Raw genomic sequence first — 27,756 nt, 5'->3', positions numbered from 1 at the left:
CTAGAATTGTGCAATCATTCCCATCATGATCCTGGTTCGTTGCTTTATCTTGACTTGAAGTTTCTTTGGTTTTTAAGATGACATTTACTTTCTATCAGTGTACTCTTTGTCCCAAAGGTACAATAGTAGTTGAGCACCTCTCTAGTAGTTACGGTTAACATGGAATCCAAGAGAGTTGCATCAAAGGAAATTGTCGAGAGAAGTATTGGGGAAGCAGATGAGTAGATATCAGTTGATCTACTAGTTTATGCAGATACTTAGTTTTTCATTGAGAAGGGTACAACATTAACATGGCAGAAAATAAAATATACTTTTATAGAGAAATTCAAGGAAGAAATAGAGGACTGACAAGTTTATCTTAGCATCTAGTAGTCATGCTTATACAAGGTTTCATGCAGGTATCTCGCCTTCCCATGTACGGACATCATCAATTGGATTGTATCACACACAGTTGAACAAATGATGACATTGAGCAATGCCAATGGGATACAGCTTGCCACCTTCAGGGTAGAGAAATTTTAGTAGATGTATCATTTTCCTGAGCTGATGAAGTACATGGACTCAATTTTCTATGCCACCCATAGCTATGTGAACACTAGAGACATCGTCAATCACTAGGTGAACCAGTCATCAAAGTTTAGATAGACACCTCTCATTTTTACAATATGAAGTCCCTTAGGAAGGCTTACCAGTTCTTGATCATCTTTGCGTACAAAATGTATGGTCAACAGAAAATAAAAACCTTTCCTGAAGAGTGTGTGGTATTACTGGACCAGTTGGTGAATGATGGGAAGCCATTTAACTGGTCAGATTTGTTGGCTCATCAGTTGAAGATCCATGTGGCTAACACTCGGAATCTGCCCAAGAATGAGCAAGCAAGGTTTTACATGTCTGCATACTTACTGGATGCAATATGTTCCCAGCAGCAGTTCCCTGGCATGAGTTGGACATGGGCACCAAAAGAAAATGTCATCAACATTTATTGCAAGTTGCTTCTTGACTGCAGCTATCGAGGAGTGATGGAAAGGCTAACTAACCATTTTATCATCCTGTTGTACAATCTTATCTTTGAGCAAGATCCTCCTTGCATGTCCTAAGAAGCAATGGAGGTGATAGTAAACATTGCAGATTGGTATTGCCCACTAGGTGGCACCTTCATTAGAGTGTTTGGTGAAGAGAATCCTCTGCATGTTCTACCAAGTTTTTCCACTAACAAGCTGATCATGCAAGAGGTTTCATACGAACTCGCTACAGAGAGCTTGAAATATGCAGATTTTGAAGTTAAGGAGATGGTGAAATTCAAGTTTGGCATAAGAGACTTTAATTTGTATGATCCCCATAGTATTTGCAAGGACCACTGTGCGAGAGTGTACTTTCCATGGATGCACGGGACATGTAATTGGCCAAAGGAGGTTCCTTGGAGTACTATTACAATGTCTCCAAATTCAATGAGCCAGTCAGCTTAGCAGGAACTTGGAAAGCTACTCTGCAGACAAAAATAGCCCAAGAAGAAAAAACAACAACAACAATGGGAAGAAATCTAGTGCAGGACAAGGGAAAGAGGAAGATTGATGAGAACCCAAAGGCAAAGAAAAGTTTCAAGATGAGGGTAGATCTTATCATGGAGAAAGAAGCTTTGGTAGTGGAAGAAAAGAGGGAGCAATGGATAAAGAGAGCAGTGCGAAGGAAGAGATAAAAGAAAAGGTTGCAGGAAGCATAAATGGAACTGCAGGAGATAGAGAAGAAGTTGAAGGAAGAACAAGAGTTGAGGAGGAGAGAAAGAGAAGAGAAGCAGAAGCAGGAACAGGAACAAAGGCAAGGCGCAATGATAGAGAAAACATCACCCATACTGGTTGATGAATCAAAACGGGTAGTAGTTGCAGGATCGAGAGTTTCTTAGCAGATTGAGAAACTGATTAAAGTGAAAAAATGGAGTTGGAGTAGGAGCCAAATAATGAAGATACTGACCCAATGCTAAGAGAACCACAATTCATCTCTCAGTATATGCCACCTCCAGTGTCAGAACCATCTCGAACAAGTAAGGAAAAGTTTTTCTCCTTGATGATGATCCAGTCATGGATGTGTACAATATATCATTTGACAAGTTGCTAAATAATATTGTACAGGCGCGGAGGAAGTACTTTCTAGATGATCACACATCACCTACATTCATCAAGGAAAGGGTGATAGTGTCAAACACTAGGCAGCATCCAACCGCCCTTACCGAAGCTAACTTGGCCTATGCAGGAGAAACAACCTCAAATGTTAAGTACGTGATGGCCAAGAATGAACAAATGACAAAGAACTTGTATGCTTCCAGGAAAGAGGCTGAAAACTCTGAGCATCAATGTAGAATGAAGTTTCTACATTGGGGGTGATGAAGACAATGATACTTGCTAAGGTATCAACACTTGAGAGTACAATACGGAAGCTCTATGATGGATTTGTCACCATGCATAAATCAGTTGTCTGCATTCATGGCTTACAACAGTGGAGCAAAGAGTTTGTTCAAACTCTCAAGAACACACATGCTTCCATCACCCATGTACAAGAGTGGACAATGCGGTACAAAGGGGCCCTGCTTGAACTAGTAAATAAGATGAAGCCATAGGTAGAAATGGAGAAAGAAAAGTTCCAAATGTTGATCCATAACTACGAGCAACTCACCCCGTTCATTGGCAGCATATAGGCCTCATATCCATTGTTATACAATAGTTGGGATGAAACGGTGAGAATGTACAAGATCCCATCAGTCGGTTCCCTCATGGATGCTAAAACCAAGAACCAAATCTGGCTAGAGATCGATGAGTACATGGAGTAGCTAAGACGAGAGGCCACCTGGGAATACTTGGAGTTGAACGAAACAACCTGCATAAGTACATTGGTGGTCCTGTTATGGTCAAGACCATGTTGCACATGCTTCAAAATGAATTGGATATAGGTTCCAAGACCATATACCCTGATGCCATGGAGGTAAGAGTCTGCTTTCAAAAAGACAACATCAAAAAGTTTGGGGACACCATCACATAGTACCAATATTGCCATCAATATGTGATCGAGAAGCACCAAGTGGAGGTTGTCAAGTTGGTCCTTCCCCAAACTTCGGAATCATAGTGTTTTGTCTTGTTAGGCTGTGTCTAGCCTATTTTGTCTTACATGGATACATGTGGAAAATGTAATATTATTTGTAAATATGTGTAAGTGAAATTCCAAGTATCATTAGTGGAATGTGAAAGGTCAACATGTTATGTAATGAGTTACTTGTAAGGAAGTTGAAGAGTCATGAGGGTAGTCAAATAGTCACAAAGAGGAATGTTAAGGGTCACCCCACCCTTTGTTATAAATATAGCATCATAACTCATAGAACAAGATTTTTGGAGCCAAAATTTTGGCTAGGATTAGGCTTAGGAAAAGCTTTGGAGTATTGTGAAGAGCCTTGGATTCTCAATATCATAGAGCAAGTATACTTCTTTGGAGGAGCAGATGTTCTTGAGTTTAATGTTCCACAATTGGGGCTAGTGGTTCTCAATGGTGTATGTATGTACGAAACTTTCACTTACAATAATAATATCAGAGCCAACACGCTTTCATGCATACGTTGTTAATGTAGTTAGACTATTCTGGTTGTGTTGGAAATGTATGTTGTTTAACTTATGCATTTTCTTATGGCCTACTTTGTATGCAATTGTACGAATCTTGTTGAGTGTGTGTTGCTGGTTTAATTCATCACTTTAATTTGTGGACTATTCTGCATTTTATCTTGTGATGTTATTATGATCATGTGTTCCTTTCAAGTTGTGTACTATTACAGGCTTATAAGGGGTGCACTTCTTTTCCCCTCCATGTTTTGGAACCTTCATGCATCGCATTAACTCTCCGAAGGGTCACACACTCGCTCTCACCAAAGTTATCATACTTTCCTCTGCATGCTACCGTAGTCAAGGAATTACACTATCACCCACTGTTAGGACTCCTACTCCAAATGGTTTGAGGTTTAGTTGGGACTTCATATTGGGGAGATCCCCTAAATGTTGGTTGGTCCAACATCATCAACATTTCTAGCACTAGAAGAAGGGCCAGATGACAAGTTGAGCCCTTGAAGTCAGTTTTTAATTTTTGCACATATTTTATTACTTTTGTTGAAATGATAATCCCAACATGTTTTTCTCATGCTATTGATTTTGAAGTGTCGGTGAGCATTGTAAATTACTTCTCCAAATATAAATTTAATGGTGCAGATGAACAACCTTGTTTAGGCACATAGTTTCTTTTGATGGCTATTATGACAAGCATGATGTATCATCTGGTGATATTTCCTATGGGTTGTTCACTTTCATGTTTGAAGGGCATGCAAAGAAATGGCCTCACACATTTCTTGAAGCCTCTATACATACTTTTGATCACTTATTTAGAGAATTATGTCATGCTTTCATTCTTTAAGACCATAAAGTCCTTAATAAAAAAATCTTAAAATTATGAAAATCACCTGACGAATCTCTTCAAGATTTTCACGATCATTTTCTTCACTACTGTTATGAATCTCTTGAAGATGAAGTTGACTGGGAGTTATTGGATCAAATATTTCAAAATCTTTTTAACAATTCTAAGAATCCGTAACAGTTTAGAATCTTTCCAACCCCTCCCAACATACCTCGATGTTAGAGCCTCTAAATTTGAGGCAGACAAGTTTTTTGTCCCAAGTGACCCTCGATCCCTTTCCCACCAAACAACTCTAGCTTTGCAGGTTGAGGTGGAAGAAGTTGATAATCCATGTGATGATCTATCAACATCTCATCCTACCTTGCCTACTCAGGATTTTTGCGCAAATTTGGACTGTAACTCCAATGGTTGTGATGTGGTCTTATCTCCTCATCCTCCATCCTCCAATCCTGTTGTCCTCTGGATTTTGGTGTGTTGTTTTCATTTGTCCCAGATCTGACATGTGATTTTCACGAGGATCAAGTTTTGGATGGAGTTGGTGTTGAAAAACCAACTTGCAATATTCTTTTTGATGAGTATGTGACGGAACCTGACAAAAATCTGTGGTGAAGGATGACCTCCTTCTGTCTGCACCTCATTCGCTTTATCTTGACATCTTCCATGATTCTGCCATTTCTGTTCCATCTTTGAAAAATTAATTTCCAGATGTTTCTATTTCTGATCATTCGTAGAACACGTGGAATGCCAGTTTTTCATTTGATTGTGGAGAGGACAAATCTCTCTTCTGAGATCCTCCCAATCACTCATCTTACCTTTCCGAAAACATGGAGGGTGAAATCTCTTGTTTTTCATCATCCCCTCTTTATAATTCATTGGGTCATGAGGATATCACTATCCATCTTCTTGAACCTTATGATCGTGGTTTTCGTTCTCATTTAATCCATTCATCCTATCACAATTTTGATTTTCCCACTGTTGATCTTTCTAAGAAACCAGTCTTTGATGATCCATATTCCGACGAATTTGAAACTCCTCAAGCGATCGAGATACTTCATACTGAGTTGATGGTTATGTCAGGTTATCGTAGCCTTGAGGTCAGTTCCACTTCGGATCTGAGATCTATTGAATCTTTCTAGGCTACTCATCACTCTATTGCTCACATTGAAAATAAATTTGTTTCATAGTTTTTGCATGCTCCACTAGAATCACATGATCCTATTGCTCATGCATTGGAGGAGTCATATGTAGCAAGCACTATTGCAAAACAAAAGTTTTCTTCTTTCTTTATGTTTTTTCATTCTTCAAGTTCGAAGTTGTGTACATACTTTTCTTCCACGCGAAATGTGATAGGACACCATGATACATCTGCAAAGTGCCTTTCATGTGATTTTCATTTTTTCTTTTCTATGGATGCATCCAATTTGTGAACGGATGGTTTACATTCTTTTATCTTTCTTTTCTATTGATTTTCTTGAATATCTTTATTATCGACCATGCTCTTTCCTACATGGGTCAACCAATGTGTTGATGGTTGCATTAGAAGTATCACTTCACGTGATTTGGCCTATGTTCTGCTTAGGGTATGAGTAGGAGTAGTGTTTTATTTTCTTGTATGTTTCTTGATTTGCTTAATTTTCCTTGATTTATCTTAATTCTTCTCTTTTTTTGTTTGCTTTTCACCCGAAGGTTAGTTCTGCATGAAACTGTGTTTGGATTCTTAGATAAGCAAGGTGAAATCCAAGAGGAACTTGTACAACTATCAACACTTAGTTATCTGTCTATTCCCTCTCTTTGTGTGAGTATTTCATTTCTTCTAGTCAATGATACCCTTATGGAAAATATGTTCCTTTTGAAGAGAGTCATAATGAAATCACAATGCGTGCACTCTTAACTAGTGCCACCTACTCTAATCGGTTTTTTATTTTTGGTTAACATTTTTCAAGTCAATCAAGTAGAGTAAGGAGGGGGGGGGGAACCTTAACAAGTATACTAGAGATATATATAAACATCCTTCTCTGAAGGGACAACCTCTTCTTCTCTCAATAATTCAAGATCCCTCATCTGCCTTATGAAATAAATAAGTGCCTATGCATAGTTCTTTGAACAAATGAAAAATGAAAAAAATAAAATAAATAAAGAGCAAAAGAAGAGAAATTATTCCTACACAGTGAGGTGAAGCAACTAACTCCCCGAGGTACTGTCCAGACTCGCTGGTAGCGAAGAAATTCTTATGTTCCTGAAGTGACTCCATCGGGGAATTGTCCAAGCCTATTAGCAGCGGAGAAACACTAGAGATTAAACTAAAACTATGAAAATATATTTTACTTGTGCATATATATACCCCTCATCCCCAATCTAAACAACTCTATTTGACTTGGCTTGGTATGTGTGCTGCTGATATAGAGAATGGTAGGGGCTACATCTTTAACTCAAGCTAAGTGAAGAAGCTGTGATAATCAAAGAATTGAACAATACTTCTAGAAGAATTAGACTCACTTTACATGAGAAAGGCCCATATAGAAAGCTGGAGTTCTAACCATGTGTCACCAATGTTGTAGCAGCTACAACCACCCTCTCAAATTTTGCCTATGCTTTGATTTTAGAGCCTCCCTTCTAAACCACAGTAGCTCATCTTGTAATGACCCAGGAACTTGTGCTTTGAATCATCTTGGCTTGTGTTTTATCACTTAGTTCATTTTCTAAGCCACAAGCCAATCTCATGACTTGGTCCCTTGATAGTTCTGGGCTAGCCTTAGAGAACTTCACAGTTCTTGAGGGAAACTAGCCTTCGCCTTGGGAATTGCATAGTCTTGATTGCCAGTGGGACTTGTTATCACTCCAAGAAAATATCCTAGGTTGTAGCTCGGAGATGCCTGGTAACATATAATCTTCAATATTGTTCTAGGAACTATTGGAATGGATGATTTTTTGGTTCAAGCCAGATAACCACTTCAACCTTGTTTTCACTCCAGACATGCATGAACACCCTCATCCTACAAGGCTTTAGACCACTAATGCTCAATAGTTTGCAAGTTAAGTGAATTAAAAAAGAATACTAACCACACCAGCAGATGCATACATAACATATGATGGCCAGCTACAGCCAGTGAATGAAGCTTGCAACTCTAATCTACCTAAGCAGAGATAAGATGATAGTTATCTAGCGTTAGATACAGAAGAAATATAGATGATTTTTTTTTCCCATGGAAAAAGTCGTAATTTCTATTAATATATAAGAAATTACATTTTGTAGATGCCAAGGCATATGCTAATGGAGGCATGGTTGCCTATCAATATACATGAAACTGTCTAGATAAAGATAAGAACTTAACTACTAATTATTGTTACTCCACGCAGGGAGTCTGCTATCAACCATATTGTATCAAAACTTCCCTCAACAGAAGGAGGGAAAACGGTCCAAAATTGTATCGTCTCTGCGCAGAGAGAGATATACTATGTACAAAACCAATACTGTTGTATATACAACCGTTAAGATAGATATAAGAAAAACATAATTTATACAATGTGTTCAGCAAAATATTGGGCTTATAGCCCAATTTGTCCATGTTCTACAAAAGGTCTGTGGTAGTATTGATGGTAGGTACCATCAATTTCCTCCTGTATTAACCAGTCATTTCGTTGTAAATGCGTTGCCTCTTTTGAAAGTTGATCAGCCTCCGAGTTTTGTTCCCTGTAAATATGTCGACAGACAAAGGAGTCAAATGTGGCTATCAATCTTCGAGCTTCTCCTAGAATATGCCTCAAAGTATATGCATTACAATGCGATGCATTGTTGAGCCAGTTACACACAATTTTTGAATCACCAAACAATTGAAGATGACTACAATGATGTTCTAAGGCAAAGTATATGAGATGTTTTGCTGTACAGAGTTCAGCAAAATTGTTAGTACCCCTGCCCAGGTTAATTTGAATTTTAAACCTGTGTGAATCATTAAGGAAAAGTATGGCTCCCCCACCACATCCTGCTTCCTGAGCAGAACCATCAAAATATGCCCATGGTTTAGATTTATCTATGTTTTCAGGTATGATGGCGCGCGGTGGGGCTATGTTGTCATCCTCAGGAAGGAGATCATAATCAGCAATGGTATGAAGCAGAATGGAAGGCCAGTGAGGGTCCTTGAGATTGAATATGGAGTGGTTTCTAGCAATCCAAATAGCCCAGCAGGCTAGGAGAGGCATGTTCCTGGCTTTTCCCTTGTGGGCTTGGCACCAAGAATTCCAGGCCTCTTGTATGTTGTTACCATGCCAGGGGTTCAGGGAAGGGTAGTGTGCAGAAATACAGTTCCAAAACTCCTTAGAGGATGGGCAGTTCAGGAAAAGGTGTTCGGTATTCTCTTCATCAAGTCGACAAAGATGACACCGAAAAGGGCCATGAAATGTTCTTTTCATCAGATTGGCTCCTGTAGGGATCTTGTCAAAGAGAATGTTCCACAGTAATAGGTGGGTACGAGGGGCAGCCTTAAGTTTCCAAAAAGATCTCCAGTTCGGGTCAATAGACAGAGGTTTATGGGGATCCATGAGTCTGATGTATCCTTCTTTAGGGGAGTATGTTCCATTTTTTGCGAATGCCCAAATAACTTCATCCGGTTCCTCTGACAGTCAGATATGTGCCTGAGTGAGAGCTTCAATGTATTGTAGCCAGTCAGGTCGCCATTGCTCAGGGATATCCAAGTCGTGTGCCGATTTCCAAGCTTGTTGAAGAACGGTGGAATTATTACGATCTCCAATGTGCTTGATGTAGATGATGCCCCTGTTATTTAGGAATCTTATCAAATCAGCTGGAAATCTGTGTGCGTTCCCACATCCCACCCATGGATCCGTGCCAATACGCACTGCATTTCCTTCATTAATTCTCCATGTAATACCTTGTCGCAATAGAGGAAGCGCATTCATCATTGCCTTCCAAATGTTGGAGATGTTGTTGTTCGTGTGGGGTGTCTGCCTAAACCAATCCATCAAGTCCATGGGCCATATGTATTTTGCTTGAGCAACCCGGGACCAGAGATTGTTGGAGGTGATGAGTTGCCAGCCAAGTTTAGCAGCCAAGGCTTTCGAAAATAGATCAAGCCTTTTTATGCCCCAACCTCCCCATCGTTTTGGTAATGCAATTCTATCCCATTTGACCCAAGCAAAAATTTTCCTGGGTTGGTTACCCTTCCATAAGAATCTGCAGCATATACTTTGGAGTCTGTTCAGAATGCCTTTCGGTATCCATGCTAGAGTCATCCAGAACACAGGTGTGGCCTCGATAACTGCCTTTATGAGAATTAATCTACCAGCACGAGAAAGGTATTTATGGTACCAGATCTGTAAGCATTTTTCCACTTTCGCAATAAGCCACGTCCAGTCTGCAATCCTATATCCATGAGGCTTTAGCCAGAAGCCCAGGTATTTAAGCCCATCTTCCAGGTTGAGTGCAGAGAAGGGGAAGCGCTGGGTAGTATAAATGGTCTCATGCTGAGAGCATCCGAATATGGTAATTGTTGATTTACCATCATTAACTATCATCCCTGTTGCCTGTTGAAAGAGTTTGAAAATATTATGAAGAACTGAGGAGTCACCAATGCTGCCATTTAAGAAGATCAGGACGTCATCAACAAACAAAAGATGGGTCAGATAAAAGTTCTCCGAAATCTTGATACCAACCAACTGATTTCGGTTGCGGGCAGCAATGATGGATCTACTTAAGCCTTCCATTATTAGTAAAAAAAGTAGTGGGGAGAGAGGGCAACCCTGCCTGAGTCCTCTCTCAGATAGGAAGAAAGGTGTAGCTTCCCCATTAAGTAGGACACTGTAAGATACATCCTTGATGCAGCTCATAATCCATTTGATGTATGCGAAGGGGAACCCCAGATGAGTCAATAATAATCTGATATAGAGCCAATTGGCTCTATCAAAGGCCTTTGATAGGTCCACCTTTAAGATCATGCCCTTCTGCTTCTTTATATGCAGAGTGTAAAGTAGTTCCTGGGCAGTGTTAATTGCCTCATGTATCTGTTGATGCTAAAGAAAATCAAATTTCTCAGGAGATATATGCCTAGACAGAATGGGTTTTAGACAATTTGCGATGATCTTAGCAATGATTTTGTACAGATAGTTACAAAGGGAAAGAAACATAGATGATATATTCAATAGAAAATCCAATTCACCAATGCAGAGATAAGATGACAGTTATGTAGCATTAGACATAGGAGAAAGCATGAATAAACCTATCTAGGTGCATGTTTTAAACAGGAGGAAAATGGACATTGAACATGTAACAGCAAAAGAAGCTTGTATTACTGAGAATGAAGATGAGATGCTGCGAGGAACAGAATATCTACAGTCTATATAAGTTGAACTTTAATTACATCTTGCTTTCAGCTATTTATAGCTCTTTACAATTGTTTTTAGCTTCTTAGGGTTGGAGGTGTTTTAATCTATCCCCTGCTATCATTAACTGTCTAGTTGCGTACAAAGACACAATTCTCCTTCCATCACGAAAACGGTAATTAATTCTGGTACAACACTGCCTTGTTAGGTGGTTGGCTTGATTATGTTGGTAAGGCTCCATTACTGTTTAATTCTGTTTGTAGAGATTGTGTTGTGTCCTTCTCCCTTCAGCCATGCTTTCTATTAATTTGGTTTAGCGGTCTGAATGTCACCACACTGATAGATTCAACCACCTTCTTCCCCGGGTAATTGATAGGAAGTGGAGTACGAGGTGCATGGGTGGGAGGATGTGTCAAATCGAATGAATGGAGAAATGATAGTGGAGGAGGACAAGCGTGAGCGATCATGAACGAGGGTCGTTGGATCGAGGGGAATGCATGGTGGAGATCGGGCACAGAAGGCCTGGGATCATGGTGGGAGCGGAACATGTTCAGGCCATTAGATCTCAGGTGAGCAAATTGGATGGCTATCGGGCAAAGGAGATGCATGGATGATAATGCTTAAGGGTGGTTTTGTTTGGGTGGTTATGGTTTCTATTGGAAGGGCGTCAAGCAATAAGTAGTAAATGGAAAAGTCCACCTGATTCCATTTAGTGGATGACACGTAGCAACAAAAGAGAGAGAAAAACTACCTTTATTGGGTGAGTATTCTTTACGCTTGTTGCTCACGTGATATGAGCGATAGTCATTAGATCCGGTAGGTGTGATCTAATGGTGGGGAATGATTAGGCATGTTTCATTAATCGGGTGAAATGTGAGCCGTCAGATTGGCGGGGGAAGATCAACGGCGGAGGGACACGAAAGTACGAGATGTCCTCGAGAAATGGATAGAGGGCGTGTATGACGGAAAGGTAAGGTTTTGTGTGGGTTTTGGGTTAATTTTCTTAAGGCTAAGGCAAAAGAAGGTTTCGTCAGGATGTGAGCATCGGGTTAGGAAACGAGTGGAATGAAATGTAAGTGCAAGAGTGAGGAAAAAGGGGTAATGGCCCATGTGGGGCCATCTTCAAGACAACAAAGTAGACCATGTCCTTCCTTCAGCCTTCAAAATGTCAGCATTGCACCTCAGGGCTAACACTGGCTCCTTCTGGGGATGAAATCCTCCCTGTGAGGTTTCAAGAACATTAGACCATTGCATTTCCAGTAAACAACAAGATTAAATCTACTACATAGTGTTCCATTGGGCATGGAGTCTAACTAGTATGAAATAAAACTAAAAAACATATTTACAATACCAAGGCTTTAAAGCCTTAAACGAAATAAAGTTTCAAAAACCGCCCATTGACTGGGCCATTAAAAACATCTTCTCACTCTACATTTTGCAGAGTGAAAGTGTTGTTCATCTGAGCTCAAGCAATGATAAATGGTCATGTCCATAAGGCATCAAATCTACCATGGTTTCCCTTCTTTTCCTTCAATGAATCCCATTTGAGAACCCAGTCACCAACCTGAAAACCGTCCATCTTTTCTTTTTTATCAAAGACCTCCTTGATCTTCTTTTGATGCACTACTGACTTCTCAATCACTTGATCTCTGATCTGGTGAACTTCAACGAAGTCACTCATTCTTATTGCCATGTCACTTTCCTCATCCTGCTCTTCTTGCAAGAATTTGGCCACAAGGAGGGTCAATTGGATTGGAAAAGACAGCCTCAATACCATACACCAACTTGAATGGAGAGTTCCCTATGGATTTCTTAGTGGTAACTCTATCAGCCCACAGTTTTTTAATTTCTTTTTCAATCAAAGGGAGTAATAGAGGGCTGATAGGTCTCAGCTTCTGCTTAAAAGGGATGGTGTCTTTCTCGAGTGGAATCTTATGCTAGATGATGTTTTTGTCATAAGTCTTAAGGTCATTGTATTCCCAGGAAAATACATCAACAAATTTCTTCATCAAGGAGCAATATTCAGAGCTTTGGGCAGTAGATAAGTGGGTGAACAGATTTATGTACTTTGGGTGATCTGGACACCCTATATTGTGTCTATGTACTACAGACTCATTCTCTTTCTAGGCAGGCTTATAAGGCACATCATTATGATCAAACAACTACTCTAGAGGCACCGACCCTTTGGGTATATGGTTACTAGGCAGTTGTACAATGCTGTCTTGACCAATTTTGTTTCTCAACTGGGACTGATGGCATTCCTCCATGGCTTCATTCCCTTGATCAATTTGCATTTTAGAGAATTCATCAATGACTTGTAGAAACCTATTGACCTCGTCATCATCTTCGAAGAATTTCCAATACTTGACATTATCAGGTAATGGTGGTCTATATTTTACTTGGATTTCATAAGTCAATCTATGGGGTAAAGGAGGAACAAACATACTAGCAGACATAGCAAGGGAATCAGCAAGCTAATTCTTAGCCCTAGGGATGTATGAAAAACTAAAGTTATTGAACGAATCCTTGAGCCTCCATACCTCATCTCTATATGCTTTCAGCCTAGGATGCCTCGCCTGGAATGTCTTATTCACCTGTTGAATAATAAGGTTTGCATATCCAAACACCTTCACATGCTTGATGCCCATTTCTTTAGTCGTGTTCAAGCCTAAGATCAAAGCCTCATATTCTTCTATATTATTTGTGACTTGAAAAATCAGATTGAACGATAAATGTATGTATTCTTGTGTGGGAGATACCAGAACTACACCTACTCCTGCAACTTCCCTAGAGCAAGCTCCATCAAAGAACATATCCCAAATTTTTGGGCCTTCTTCTTCCATGATCTGACAAACTGGTTTCCTGAGCTGCATGGAGGCCAACTAGGATTCTTCAATTTGGAGGATACAGGCTCCAAAATCAGTGTCAACAGCATAGATGGGGTGATTAGTGGGATTCTTCTCATCATTGATGATATAGGCTAACTGAGCTTCCCTGTATAATCTCCTACTTTCACCTCCAAAAACTGGGACAGTAGCATAGGATAGATCATTTTGTAACGTTCCACCCAATCTTTTAATCCATCCCCTAGAAAGAAGCATGCCAAACTTAGGGGGAACATCTACTACTACTACATCCATCATCATGCTCTTCATGGGCAACTGAGCCAAGGTGATGGCTAGGTCTTTGATTAACCCCAAACATTTTGCCTTTCTCAAATCAAAAGAAAACAAATCATGATAAGGCCTAGTGATTTCAAGACCTAACTCATCCATGATGGCCTTGGGCATTAGATTATGGCTGGCATCTGTATCCAGTAGATAGTTGTGAAGGATATTGTCATGGATAGTCAAGGATACATAGAATGATGGGGAATTGTCATCAGGAGATTCAATCATTAGGCTAAGAATGACTGCGGGTTTGTCATCTTGTAAATTCACATAGTTGTTTGATGCTTATGTGGCTTTAAGCTCGAGGGCCTCAAGGATGGGTCTCTTAAAGGTTTCATTCTTCACTAGTTCAACTAGAGGTATAGATATTTTCAGCTTATGGATTTCTGATTCAAAACTGAAAGGAGAGGGAGACTTGTTAGGGCCTCTTACCTCTTGAGCTGGAGCTTTTAGAATGATGAGATCAGCTGCTGGTCGTTTTTGCTTGTCAGCTTGCTGTATTGTAGGAACAATAGCTCTTTGAACAGGGATTTCTTTGGCATTGTTCATCTTCAACCTCAGATTATATCTTTGCTAATCTTCAGTTTGTAGAATAGCCCCACCATCCCATTCTTGGCTTATTTGATCATTAGATAATGACTTCTCATAGGCAGCTAAGATAAAAAAGGAGGCACTGTCTTTGTCTTCCATGCAATGGATCTCATCATCTTCACCCAACTTCTCCTCTTCCATGACTACATTCTGGAAAGGGGTCTTCACTCTTTGGTCTTCATTGGCATCTTTGCTCCTTTGCACGATCTACAACTGCTCATTTTCTCTTCTATATGGATTTGGATTTCTAGGGGGGAAAGTATTAGGAATTCTTCCTTTCACAAGGTGCTGCTCCACTTTTAATTTGGAGATTTCAAAGGCTAGTGACTCTATCATCTTGGTCATATTATCTATCTTGGGGTCTGAAGATGAGGAAGATTCACCCCTCTATCTCCTTCGGTCAACATGTCCCTTGAGTTTCTCTACAGCTATGATGTTGGACTCTACCTCCAAGGTCGCATCCTACATTTTGGCCAGAGAAGCACATATTCTCTCCCTTAATAGTAGACAAAAATCATAATCGAAGGCATTAGCATAAGTGAGTTTAGCAGAGGTAGGAGTGGGTTTCACTGCAACTGGTATCTTGTTGTACATGCGGTTAAACTTTTTATTGAAATTAGAAAGTGACTCCCCATTTTCCCTTTTCAGAATCCCAAACTCAGTATGATAGTAGAGTAGATCTTTCTTATCCCCCCAATGCTTTAGGAATACATCATCCAAAGCCTCAATATTAATTATAGATCTAGGGGTCAATTATCTGAACCATTTTCTGGCCTCTCCATCTAGGCTTTGGACAAATACTCTCATCCACACATCATATTGACCGATGTCTAGATTATCAACATAGCTATAAAAGGACTCAAGATGTTCTTTAGCTATAACCCCCTCTGTCCCAGTGAACTTAGGCATGTATTTCTGATATTCTCCAGTAGGCATTGCATTCAAAGGAGTGGGTAGTACTAGAGGTCCATACCTAGAAGCTATGATTCTTTCCATTTTGGTGAGTGCTTGTAGACCTACCATGGCTGTGGTGGATATAAGAGTACTGGCAGTCTAAAAGGTAGGGAATTAAGGAGTGACTGACAGGAATAAAGGAATATGACGGGTACGGGATGAGGTTTCCTTTGGGCTTAGAGAAAAAGGAGAGCCTAAAGGATAAGGAGCTTCATGAACCTCTGAATTTTTTTATTTGCTGCTAGTGTCAGAGGCTATACTCTCAACATGTTTTTGTTCTATTACTAGCCTTTCTTGCAGAGATATAGAGGATTGTTTAGATTTACCTGATCATGATGCTCCTTTCTGTGATATCTTTCTTTCTTTGATGATATTTTCAGGGTCAGGTACTGGGTCAGCAGGTGACTTCTGAGTATTTCTCTGAGTATGCCTCACAAACTAAGCCGAAACTATGATGTGAAGTCACCAAGAGGTTCGACCTCTAGTAGAGTCACCAGATAGATGATTACAACCAAAAATGTGTCCAGACTTTGTCTATCATCAAAGTTGGATCTGTGTCGTCTCTCAGGGAAGCTGAGCTTCAATCTCCTCTCCCCAGCAATGGTGCCAATTATGTTATTGCTCCAAGAAACTCTCCTAGGTTGTAGCTCGGAGATGCTTGGTAACATATAATCTTCAATATTTTTCTAGGAACTATTAGAATGGATGATTGTTTGGTTCAAGCCAGATAACCACTTCAACTCTGTTTTCACTCTAGACATGCATGAACACCGTCATCCTACAAGGCTTTAGACCACTAATGCTCAATAGTTTGCAAGTTAAGTGAATGAACGAAGAATACTAACCACACCAACAAATGCATACATAACATATGATGGCCAGCTATAGCCAGTGAATGAAGCTTGCAACTCTAATCTATCTAAGCAGAGATAAGATGGCAGTTATCTAGTGTTAGATACAGAAGAAACATAGATGATCTTTCAATAACAAATAAAATTCACCAATGCAGAGATAAGATGACATTTATCTAGCATTAGACATAGGAGAAAGCATGAATAAATCTATCCAGGTGCAATTTTAGAACAAGAGGGAAATGGACATTGAACATGTAACAACAAAAGAAGCTTGTATTACTAAGAATGAAGATGAGACACTGCAAGGAACAGAATATCTACAGTCTCCAGAAGTTGAACCTTGATTACATCTTGCTTTCAGCTATTTATAGCTCTTTACAATGTTTTTTAGCTTTTTAGGGTTGGACGTGTCTTAATCTATCCCCTGCTATCATTAACTGCCTGGTTGCATACAAAGACACAATTATCCTTCCATCACGAAAATAGGAATTAATTTTGGTACAACAATGCCTTGTTAGGTGGTTGGCTTGATTGTGCCAGTGAGGCTCCATGACTGTTTAATTCTTTTTGCAGAGATTGTGCTGTGTCCTTCCCCTTTGGCTATGCTTTCTGTTAATTTGGTTCGGTGGTCTAATTGTCGCAATACTGACAGAGTCAACTACCTTCTTCCACGGGTAACTAATAGGAAGTGGAGTACGAGGTGCATGGGTGGGAGGACATGTCAAATCGGACGGATGGAGAAATGACAGAGTGGAGGAGGACAAGCGTGAGTGATCATGAACGAGGGCCATTGGATCGAGGGGAATGCACGCTAAGATCGAACGCAGGAGGCTTGCAGTCATGGTGGGAGTGGAACATGTCTGGGCCGTTAGATCTCGGGTGAGCAGATCAAACAACTATTGGGTGGAGGAGATGCGCGGATGATAACGACTGGGGGTGGTTTTGTTTGGGCGGTTATAGTTTCTATTAGAAGGATGTCCGGTGGTAAGTAGTAAATGGCAGAGTCTACCCGATTCCATTTAGTGGATGACATGTAGCAGCGGAAGAGAGAGAAAAACCGCCCTTATCAGGCGAATAATCTTTACACTTATTGCTCACGCGATATGAGAAACAGTCATTAGATCCAACGGGGGTGATCTAACGACAGGGAAAGATCAAACATGTTTTGTTAATCAGGTGAAACTTGGGCCATCAGATCGGCGGGGGAAGATCAATAGTGGAGGGACATGAAAGTACGGGATGTCCTCGAGAAACGGGTAGAGGGCACGTATGATAGAAAGGTAACGTTTTGTGGGGTTTTGGGTTAATTTGCTTAAGGCTAAGGCAAAAGAGGGTTTCATCGATATGTGAGGGTCGGGTTAGGAAACAAGCGGAATGAAATGTAAGTGGAAGAGTGAGGAAAGATGGTGTCCTTCCTTCAGCCTTCGAAACGTTAGCGTTGCACCTCAGGGCTAGCAGGACTTAAGCTCAGGAAATATGTAGTATTGAATGGAAACCAACCTTGAGTTACAAAATTACACAGACATGAGAGGCAGCCTAGAGTCACCCAACCCAGAAATAACATAGAACCCATTATGCTCACAAACTGCTCAGTTCATGAACTAAAGATTTTCCCAATCCTTCCCATAACTATGCAATATTTTTTAGTAGTGCATGGAATTTTTTACCGAAAAAAGAAAAAATAAAAAAGAAAAAAACATCCCTAAAAAATAGGGAGCTATTTTTAGTAACTCAAAGGAGGCACTTGCGCTATTTTTAGAAACTATCGCCAAGTGTCACTTTTTTCTTGATTTTGGGCATGCGCATCATAAACCCTAATTTGACCAAATCTATTTAATCATCTCCACTAGAGTTCATTTTCACACTCGATCTTGCAGCTCTAACATTCCCAAGGATATCAAGGAACCTACAGTTTGGTCGTCGTCGCTTTTATGGGTGAGTTTTTCTTTTCTCATATTTTTCCGCTTTTTCTATTTCTTTTTGTTGTTTATCTTGTGAGAGTGTTGTTTCACTTGTTTCTTTGAATGAATACTCGTGTTCTAACTTGTTTTGTCTTGTAGAAGTTTTGTTTCAAGTTTTAGATTTCCTTTCCCAAGTGTCCCATGAGTTACCCTTTTTTTGCACCAACGATCGTCGTTGCGGCGACTCCCTTCACATGCCTCATTCTACTTCAGTTTAATTTATTCCTATTCTTGTTTCAATTGCATGCATCACCACTTAGTCATATCTACACTTAGCGTAACATCATCCTTTAGATTTGCTTGATTTTCACACTCCCCTTGGGAAGACATGGGTCCCCTTGCTCGAATCTCACACTTCACTGCATGCACTATGCAATCTAGGAGCTCAAGGCCTCTGCCTTGGCTTCTCAAATTGCACAGAGCATGTGTTGGGTTGGTTCCAACTGTACACTGCACAGTTCCACGATTTAGCCTCCTAGCATGGCCATTGAGACTGTGTAATGCACAGTCTCTCCCGACATTTGTCGAGACTGAACTACGCATTGTGCAGTTCCATTCATCAAGATTCTTGACTTACTACTGGGACTTCGTAATGCACAATTCCCACAATCATCCAGTGACCTTTGTAAGCCAGAATTGCACAATCCTTCCCATCATGAGACTAGTCTGCTGCTTGATCTCGTCATGAAGTTTCTTTGGTTTTTAAGCTGACATTTGCTTGTTATCAGTGTCCTCTCTATCCCATAGGTACAACAGTTTTTGAGCACCTCTCTAGCAGTTACATTTAACATGACATAAAAGAGAGATGCATCAAAGGAAACCGCCAAGAGTAGTACTGGGGAAGTAGTTGAGCAGATATCGTGTTATCTACCAGTTTATGCAGATATTGATTTGTTCATTGAGAAGGTTACAACATTAATATGGCAGCAAATCAAAGATACTTTTGTATATAACTTCAAGAAATACTTACTGGATCAGGAGGTTTATCTTAGCATCCAACAATCAGGCATATACAAGGTTGCATGTAGGCATCTCACTTTCCCATGTGTGGACATCATCAATTAGATTGTCTCACACAAAGATGAAAAAATGATAGACATTGAGCAGTGCCAATGGGATAGAGCTTTCCACCTTCAACGCAGATAAATTTAAGTATATATATCACTTGCCCAAGCTAGTGAATTGCATGAAATCACTTTTATATAGGGCCCATAGCTATTTGAACACTAGAGACATTGTCAAGCATTGGGTGAAGGAGTCGTCAAATTTTAGACAGATACCCACTCATGTTTACAAGACGAATTCCCTCAGCAAGGCTTACTAGTTCTTGATCATCTTTTCCTAGATAATATATGGTCAAGAGAAAACATAAACCTTTCTTAAAGGGTGGGTGCTATTATTGGACCCATTTGTGAATGATGGGAAGCCATTAAATTGGTCAGATTTGTTGGCTCATTAGTTGAAGATCCATGTGGCTAACACTCAGAATCTTCCCAAGAATGAGTAAGCAAGGTTTTACATGTTTGCATACTTACTAGATGCAATATGTGTCCAACAACAGTTCCCTAGCATGAGTTGGACATGGACACCAAAAGATATTTTCGTCAACATCTATTGCAAGTTACTTTCTAACTGTAGCTATCGAGGAGTGATGGCAAGGCTAACTGACCATTTTATCATCTCATTGTACAAGCTTATCTTTGAGCAGGATCCACCTTGCATGTCCCGAGAAGAAATGGAGGTGATAATAAACATTGTAGATTGGTATGCCTCACTAGGTGGCACCTTCATCAGAGTGTTTGGTGGAGATAAGCCTCTGCATGTTCTACTAAGGTTTTCCACTAACAAGTTGATCATGTAATAAGTTTCATATCACCTTGCTATAGGGTTATTAGGATGAATTCATAGGAAGAAGAAAGTGCCATGGACTGCTATTCCTTTATGGATCAAATTATATGAGATTAAGAGCTTGAAACATGCAGATGTTGATGCTAAGGAGATAGTGAAATTTGAGTTTGATGCCAGAGACTTTAATTCGTATGATCCCAAGGGTATTTGCAAGGACCACTGTGCAAGAGTGTACTTGCCATGGATCTATGAGACACGTCATTAGCCAGAGGAGGACCCTTGAAGACATTGTTACAATGCCTCAAGACTCAATGAGCTGGTCATCTTAGCAGGAACTTGGAAAGCTGCTCTACAGACAACAACAACCCAAGAAACAACAACAACAACAGAAATAAGCATAAATCTAGTGCAGGACAAGGGAAAGAGGAAGATTCCTAAGAACCCAGAGACAGAGAAAAGTTGCAAGATGAGGGGAGATCCTATCATGGAGAAAGAATCTTTGGGAACAGAAGCAAAGAGGGAGAAGTGGATAAAAAGAGCAGAGTGACGGAAGAGAGAAAAATGGAGGCTACATGAAGCAGAATTGAAGCTACAGGAGACAGAGAAGAAGTTGATGTAAGAACAAGATTTGAGGAGGAGAGAAAGAGAATATAAGAAGAAGCAAGAAGAATAATAGAGAAAATGCACGATGATAGAGAAAACAACACCCATATAGGTTGATGAGTTGGAACAACCAAAAACTGATGAAGAGAGTGAATTGATGCAAGATCAGGATTTTTCTCAACAAATTGAGTAACTGATCGAACTGAAAAACATGGAGTTGGAGCAGGAGCCACATAGTGAAGAAACTAACCTGATTTCAAGAGCACCACATGTCATCTCTCAGTCTCTGCCACCTCCAGTGTCAAAACTAGCCTTGAGCGAGCAAGGAGAAGTTGTTCTCCTTGATGATGATTCGGCCATGGATGTGTATAATACATCATTTGACAAGTTGTTGAAGAAGATTGTACAGATGTAGAGGAAAAAATTTCCAGATGATCACACATCATCTGCATTAATCAAGGAAAGGGTGATAGTGTCAGACACTAGGCAGCATCCAACTTCCCTTGTCAAAGCTATCTTGGCTTATGCAAGAGAAACAAGATCAAATGTTAAGTACTTGATAGTTGACAATGAACAATTGGTAAAGAACTTGCAGGCTTCCAGGCAAGAGGCAGAACAACTCCAAGCATCAACGTAGAATGTAGTTTCCACATTGGGGGAGATGAAGACAATGATACTTGCTGAAGTATCAACACTTGAGAGTACCATGCAGAAGCTTTATGACGGGTTTGTCATTGTGCATAAAGCAGTTGTCTGTGTGCATGGCCTACAATAGAAGAGAAAATATTTTGTTCAAAATCTCAAGAACATACATGTTTCCATCACCCATGTACAAGAGTGGACAATGTGGTACAAAGGGGTCCCACTTGACTTAGTAAAGAAGATGAAGCCAAAGGATGATCTAGAGAAAGAAGAGGTCTAAATGTTGATCCAAAACTACGAGCATCTCACCCTATTCATCAATAACATACAAGCCTCATATGCACGCTTGTAAAATAGTTTGGATGTAATGGTGAGAATGCACGGGATCCCATCAATCGATTCCCTCACCAATGCTCAACCTAAGAACCAAGTCTGGCTAGAAATCGATGAGTACATGGAGCAGCTAAGTTGAGAGGCCACCAGGGAAGACTTGGAGTTGAACGCAAACAACCTGCATAAGTACATTGATGGTCTTCTTATGGTCAATACCATGTTGCACATGCTTCAGATTGAGTTGGATATAGGTTCCAAGATCATATACCTGGATGCCATGGAGGAAAGAGTCCGCTTTCAGAAAGACAACATCAAACCGTTTGGGGACACCATCACACAGTACTAAGATTGGCATCAATATGTGACCGAGAAGCACCAAGTGGAGGTTGTCGAGTTTGTTGGAATAAGGAGTTGTTGGGGGGGGGGGGGGGGGGGGGGGGTGAATCAGTAATTAAGAAACTCTTTTTTCTTTTTCTTACTATGCTTACAGTCCCTTATTATGTTATTTAATGTTAAAGAGCATTCATTCACAAAACAATGAACCAATAATATTTCAAACACACTTATTCAAAATCACATGAGCAACACACATTTGACACATTGTTTTTCACGTGGAAACCCAAAGGGAAAAAACCAAAAATTGGTTATTTGTTTATGATGTAAATTTATAACCCACTTAATTACATTTGATTTTTGTGAGCACCCACTCACAGGAGGCACCGACCCCCTTTGTTTAGCAAGCACCAACTTACCAAGAGGCACCAATCTCTATAGTATGTAGGCACAAATCTGCCTTTGGTTAGCAAGCAATAACTTTCCAAGTGGCACCAACCTTCCCTTGCCACTATTCTGCTATTTCATACAATTTTGAAACTGAAAATAGAGGCATACAATTATACAAGTAAAATACCAATAAATGGTTGTCTGTAGATTCAACTTCTGCACTCTGCTTTCTGTGCTCACTTGAAGCAAATCTCCTTTTGTTTCTCTAAGAAACACTTCCTATATGCTTTGCATTCACTATCTACGCTCTACATGCACTGGCTGCTCTTTAACACTACCCTCACCATTCTCCACACAACGCTCTCACTACTCTTGCTGCACTAATAGACAAAGTCCTCTCAGGTGCTTCAACTGTCACTATGCGCTTCACTAAAAACTCAATACTATCACACATTTGCTCAACTCCCCTCATCACATACACAACAATATTGTATTCCCTAGTATATCAATGGAAATTTTGAGTTTTGTTTATTTGTTGCACTAAGCTCAATGTTGTCTCTGTCGCCATCCACACTACCCCAGATTGTACTCCTAGCATGGCACCCCATTATTCTATTGCATCACTTTTTACAAATTTTGTCACTGCATTAAAACATAAGAATGGGCTTCATTTACTTCACCATCTCACTATGTGACTCTCCATGCTAAGAATTTAATATTATTCCACCTACACACTCCATTGAGACTCCTCGTGCCTACTCATGGCTCACAGAGTTGTATTGTACTTGCACATGGATTCTCTCTTTTTCATTTATTTCTATAATACGTGGATGGGATATCAGATATGGATTTCTTTCAACATCGAGACAAGTCTGATAGTTCTTTGAAAGTCATCATTAATCCTGAGACCAACTCCTCTGTTCCTGCATTCAATCTTCTAGTTTTTGACCCATATGCCTTTAACTCTTTGTATTACACTATCGGAGCCCAATATGTCCTGTATTATTGCAATAGTGTTATATCAGAGCTTTTACTCAACAGGAATGTTATTCATAAAGACATTATGAAAATAGAGTTCTGATTTCCTTGACCCCTTTTGTTTATCCCCTTTTTATTTTCCTCCATGGGACTGGGTGTGATGACCGAAGGCTTAGCCTTAAGGCGCTAGGGCATTTTGTTCCTGCATTAATATATTAGCACCCTTGGTTCTATAAGTTCTTCTCAAACATGTGCTAGCCCTAATATCAAAGTCCCCTTATCGGCACTTTTTCAGTTGCCAATTGTTATAAAGTGACGACATCCTCAACCTATGATATGTCGACCTCCAATATGACATCATTACTCCATGTGGCACTTCCTAAGTGGTGACAAGTGTCACCCATATTTTCTCCCTAAGGCCCCTCAAAATGCCAAAATTACATGGCATGTGTTTAGTCATACCACCACTTCATGCTGACGTCAGATGCCACTGTAGCTTATCGAGCCCAATCATATGCCACCATGTGTCCTGCTATAGGAGATAGAAAAGGGCCCGTCCACCTTTGGTTTTGTAATGGAATCCTTTATTAATCCTAATGGGAGTTCCCCAGGGGATTTTAACATTATTGATACATTATGGATATTGCAACCTTTTAAAGGTTGTCACCCTAAGAAGTTTCTATTCTCTAAATCGTTTACCTTTCGATGTCCCAATGCTCTGATATCTCAGCACCTCCGATATGTGATCATTGATACCTCTAGACCTTTGTTATGTGATCGTTGATTTCTCTGGACCTTCGATGTTGTGATGCGTCGATTTTCATGACCTCTAATATGTGATCACCAATATGCCTGATGCTCTAAACCTTCGATATGTGATCACTGATATCTCTGGACCTCTAATATGTGATCACTGATATTCTTTCCTTCTTTAGACTTTAATCCTTAAAACTTCAATAGGCCATACCTTTTGATCCAGGAGTCCATTTTTGGACTTCCGCATGTCGTTGGAAATCTTATTTAGAGAAATTTCTAATGGGGAGGGTTCGATATAGGTTTCAAGTCCTTTTGCTACTTGGAAGGTGTCTACAATCTTGTCTGCCCATTGACTCTTTAGCCAGTTGAACACCAACTACCATGATGATCATTTTATGGCTTCTTCAGTAAGCCTTCTACTATGATGATTCTTGTTGTAGTGTTTTCTTCTCAAAGATGTAGGAGAAGAGCCCACTTAAGATAGTGGATGACAAACAATCTCAAAAATATAAATGGCTGCTAAACATTGTAGATCTACAGCAACTGATAGAAACAAAACCTGCCAAAATTCTGATCTATGCCACAATCATAGTTAAACAACAAAAAGAAATAGTAATAACTCCAATCATCCAACGAAAACCCAATATACAAAGAATAGTTTTTATTATAACACTTGTGAATGGAACGAATAAATGTTACCAGTCCCCCTCTATGGGATGGGTTCTTGGCTATCCTCAAATGTCTTCAGCTTGTGTAGAGTCTCTCTCCTCTATAATGTGTAAACCTAGCAAAAAAATGGTGTGCGACAATGAAAATAATCAGAGTTACAATAGTGAGTGCAACAATGAAAATAATCAAAAGTGAATAATGAATGGAAAACCCTTCTATTTATAAAAAAATATTGAGTTATCCTCGAATAATGAGCAATAATAAAATATTATTAACCCCATTCTTGGAATAACCACTTGGAATATTTTATTATATTTTGTTAGGAGGAAAAAGGTATTTAAACTTTTATTTAGAAATAATAAATAAATAAATGATTTATTTATCATCTCAAGGAACTGGTTAATGAATAATAAACAAATAATGATTTATTTAATTATTCCTAAGGGATTTAATCAAACTTGATAAAGAATAATAATTAATTAGTGATTAATTAATTATTCTTAGAGAAAAATAAGATAATTAATGATTTATCTGTTTATTTTTCATAATTGGGTCAAATATGACAAGGAATAATAATTGAACAATGGTTTAATTAATTATTCCTAGAAGAAAATCAAATAAATATTGATTTATTTAATTATTCTTCATGGGTTTAATTATAAATTACTTAACAAAGGTGGTTTATTAAGTAATTTTTCACAGTGAAAGCAATTTTACAATGGTAAAAATGGCTTTACATGGTGTACTTCGATCCATCTAGTAAATTAGGCTAGATGATCAATTTTTTGGTGATAACCATTCTCTACAAGAAGCATGCAACTACCATGGATTTCCATCCAAGCACCCAATCATCATGCTGACCCTTCTTTGAAATCAATGCCAACACTTACACAACCACCTATACACCATCAAATGTCCAACAATATCCCCCTTTTGCATTGATGGCAACACCATAAGCTCCCCCTCAGGCTTGGCATGGTTTACTCCGATGCTAAGCTTCTCCTCCTTTGACATCAATGGCAAAGAATACTTCACAAGCAGTCCCCCTGAACCATTGCAGTCTACTCTCCCATGAATTCCACATGTTGAGTAGCTACCAACACCTACCAAAATGAAGTCATTTGGATGGAGGAGTCACAACGCCTATCTATTTCCTGAGTTAGTCAAATGGTTCCCTTCCAGTGGCTTGGTAAAGATATTTTCTCGTTGCTATTTAGTGAGTACATATACAAGTTTGACAATGTTGATTGCAACCTATTCCCTCAAGAAATGATACTTGATAGGAATATGCTTAGTCTTTGAATGCATGACAAGATTTTTAGAGATGTTGATTGCACTTTTGTTGTCACACATTATTGGAATAGGATTAGACATCTCTACTTGCATATCTTTCAAGGTTTAATTCATCCATAGAATCTACATAAAACACGTAGCATCAACAATATACTCTGCTTCAGCAGTCGACAAAGAGATAGATCCATGTTTCTTATTGCCCCACAACACCAAGAATTCACCCAGAAAGAAAGATACACCAAAAGTACTCTTCCTCTCATCAAGACTTCCAGCCAGATCTGCATCTGTGTAGGCCTTCAAATTGAAATATTCATTCATAGCATACCACAATCCATACTCTATTGTACCTTGAAGATATTTGAAGATCCTCTTGACAACAACATGGATTTCTCGTGGAAAAGCTTGAAATCTAGCCACAATCCCCACTGCTTGGATGATGTCTGTCCTCAAAGTTATCAAATACAGTAAGCTTGCTATCATTGACCTATATTCAGTCTGATTTACCAGCTATGTTCCATCTTCTTTGCACATTTTGTAGCCTGTAGTCATGGGTGTGCTGACAGGGTTGCAATCTTCCATTCCAAATTTCTTCAGATTTTCCTTGAGATATTTCGAATGGGATATAAACACTCCTTTTGAAGTCTGAGTAATTTGTAGACCCAAAAATAAGGACAATTCTCCAATAATGGACAATTCAAACTCCTTTTGCATATAATTTTCAAATCGATGTCCCAACTGTTCCACATTGCTATCAAATATTATATCATCCACATACATAACCACTATCAATAGATGGTCACCTTCATATTTCACATAAAGATTATTGTCAATTGTTCCTTTCTTAAACCCTTGTTGTTCAAGATACCTATCCAGCCTTCCATAACAAGCTTTGGGGGGCTATTTCAATCCATACAAGACCTTCTTTAGTTTGCATATGATCCCTTCATCGGAGGAGAGCATAAACCCTTATAGCTACTCAATGTAAACCTCCTCATCAAAATCTCCATTGAGAAGGGAAGACTTCACATTCATCTAATATACCTTGATATTTTTATGGATGGAAAGATCAAGAAAGATGATTATAACTTCCATTCGAGCTACTGTTGCAAAGGTTTCTTCTAAATCCACCCCTTCTATTTGGGCATACCCTTTGCAGACCAATCGAGCTTTGCTCCTGTTATCACTCAGGTTGTTCCCAAAAGTTGTAAGAAAGGGAATACGGCCGAGGTAACCACAGACCAATCTTTTAGACACAAATTCTAGCCAATTTGCATCCAGAGAGGGCTCTCTCTTTATCATTTAGCTTTGTTTTAGCAGTATTAGGCTAGTTATGAAGTGCAAAGGTTTGTTTTGAGTTTTGGTTGGATGGATGGGGAGTCAATAGAACAATGAAGTGAAGCTGAAGAATTTCAGTCCATTGGGCATGATGGAGTCAAGGAAATATGGCTTCCTGGTTTAAGTTTTTTATCAGAGGATTTATCACATAGCAAGGTACTCAAATATGGAACAATTTATAGACTGAAATCTGATGGAATGGAGTCAATGGGTGAAGGGCAATTAAGAATCCTTCATCATGTTGACAGAGGGAAAATGGATGATTATTGCCAA

The sequence above is a fragment of the Pinus tabuliformis genome, chromosome 8, assembly GCF_031772625.1.
Source record: "Pinus tabuliformis cultivar Carrire ecotype Pingquan chromosome 8, CPIR1, whole genome shotgun sequence".
Lineage (NCBI taxonomy): Eukaryota > Viridiplantae > Streptophyta > Pinopsida > Pinales > Pinaceae > Pinus > Pinus tabuliformis.
The sequence above is the reverse complement of the archived record's forward strand: the minus strand, read 5'-3'. Positions refer to the sequence as shown.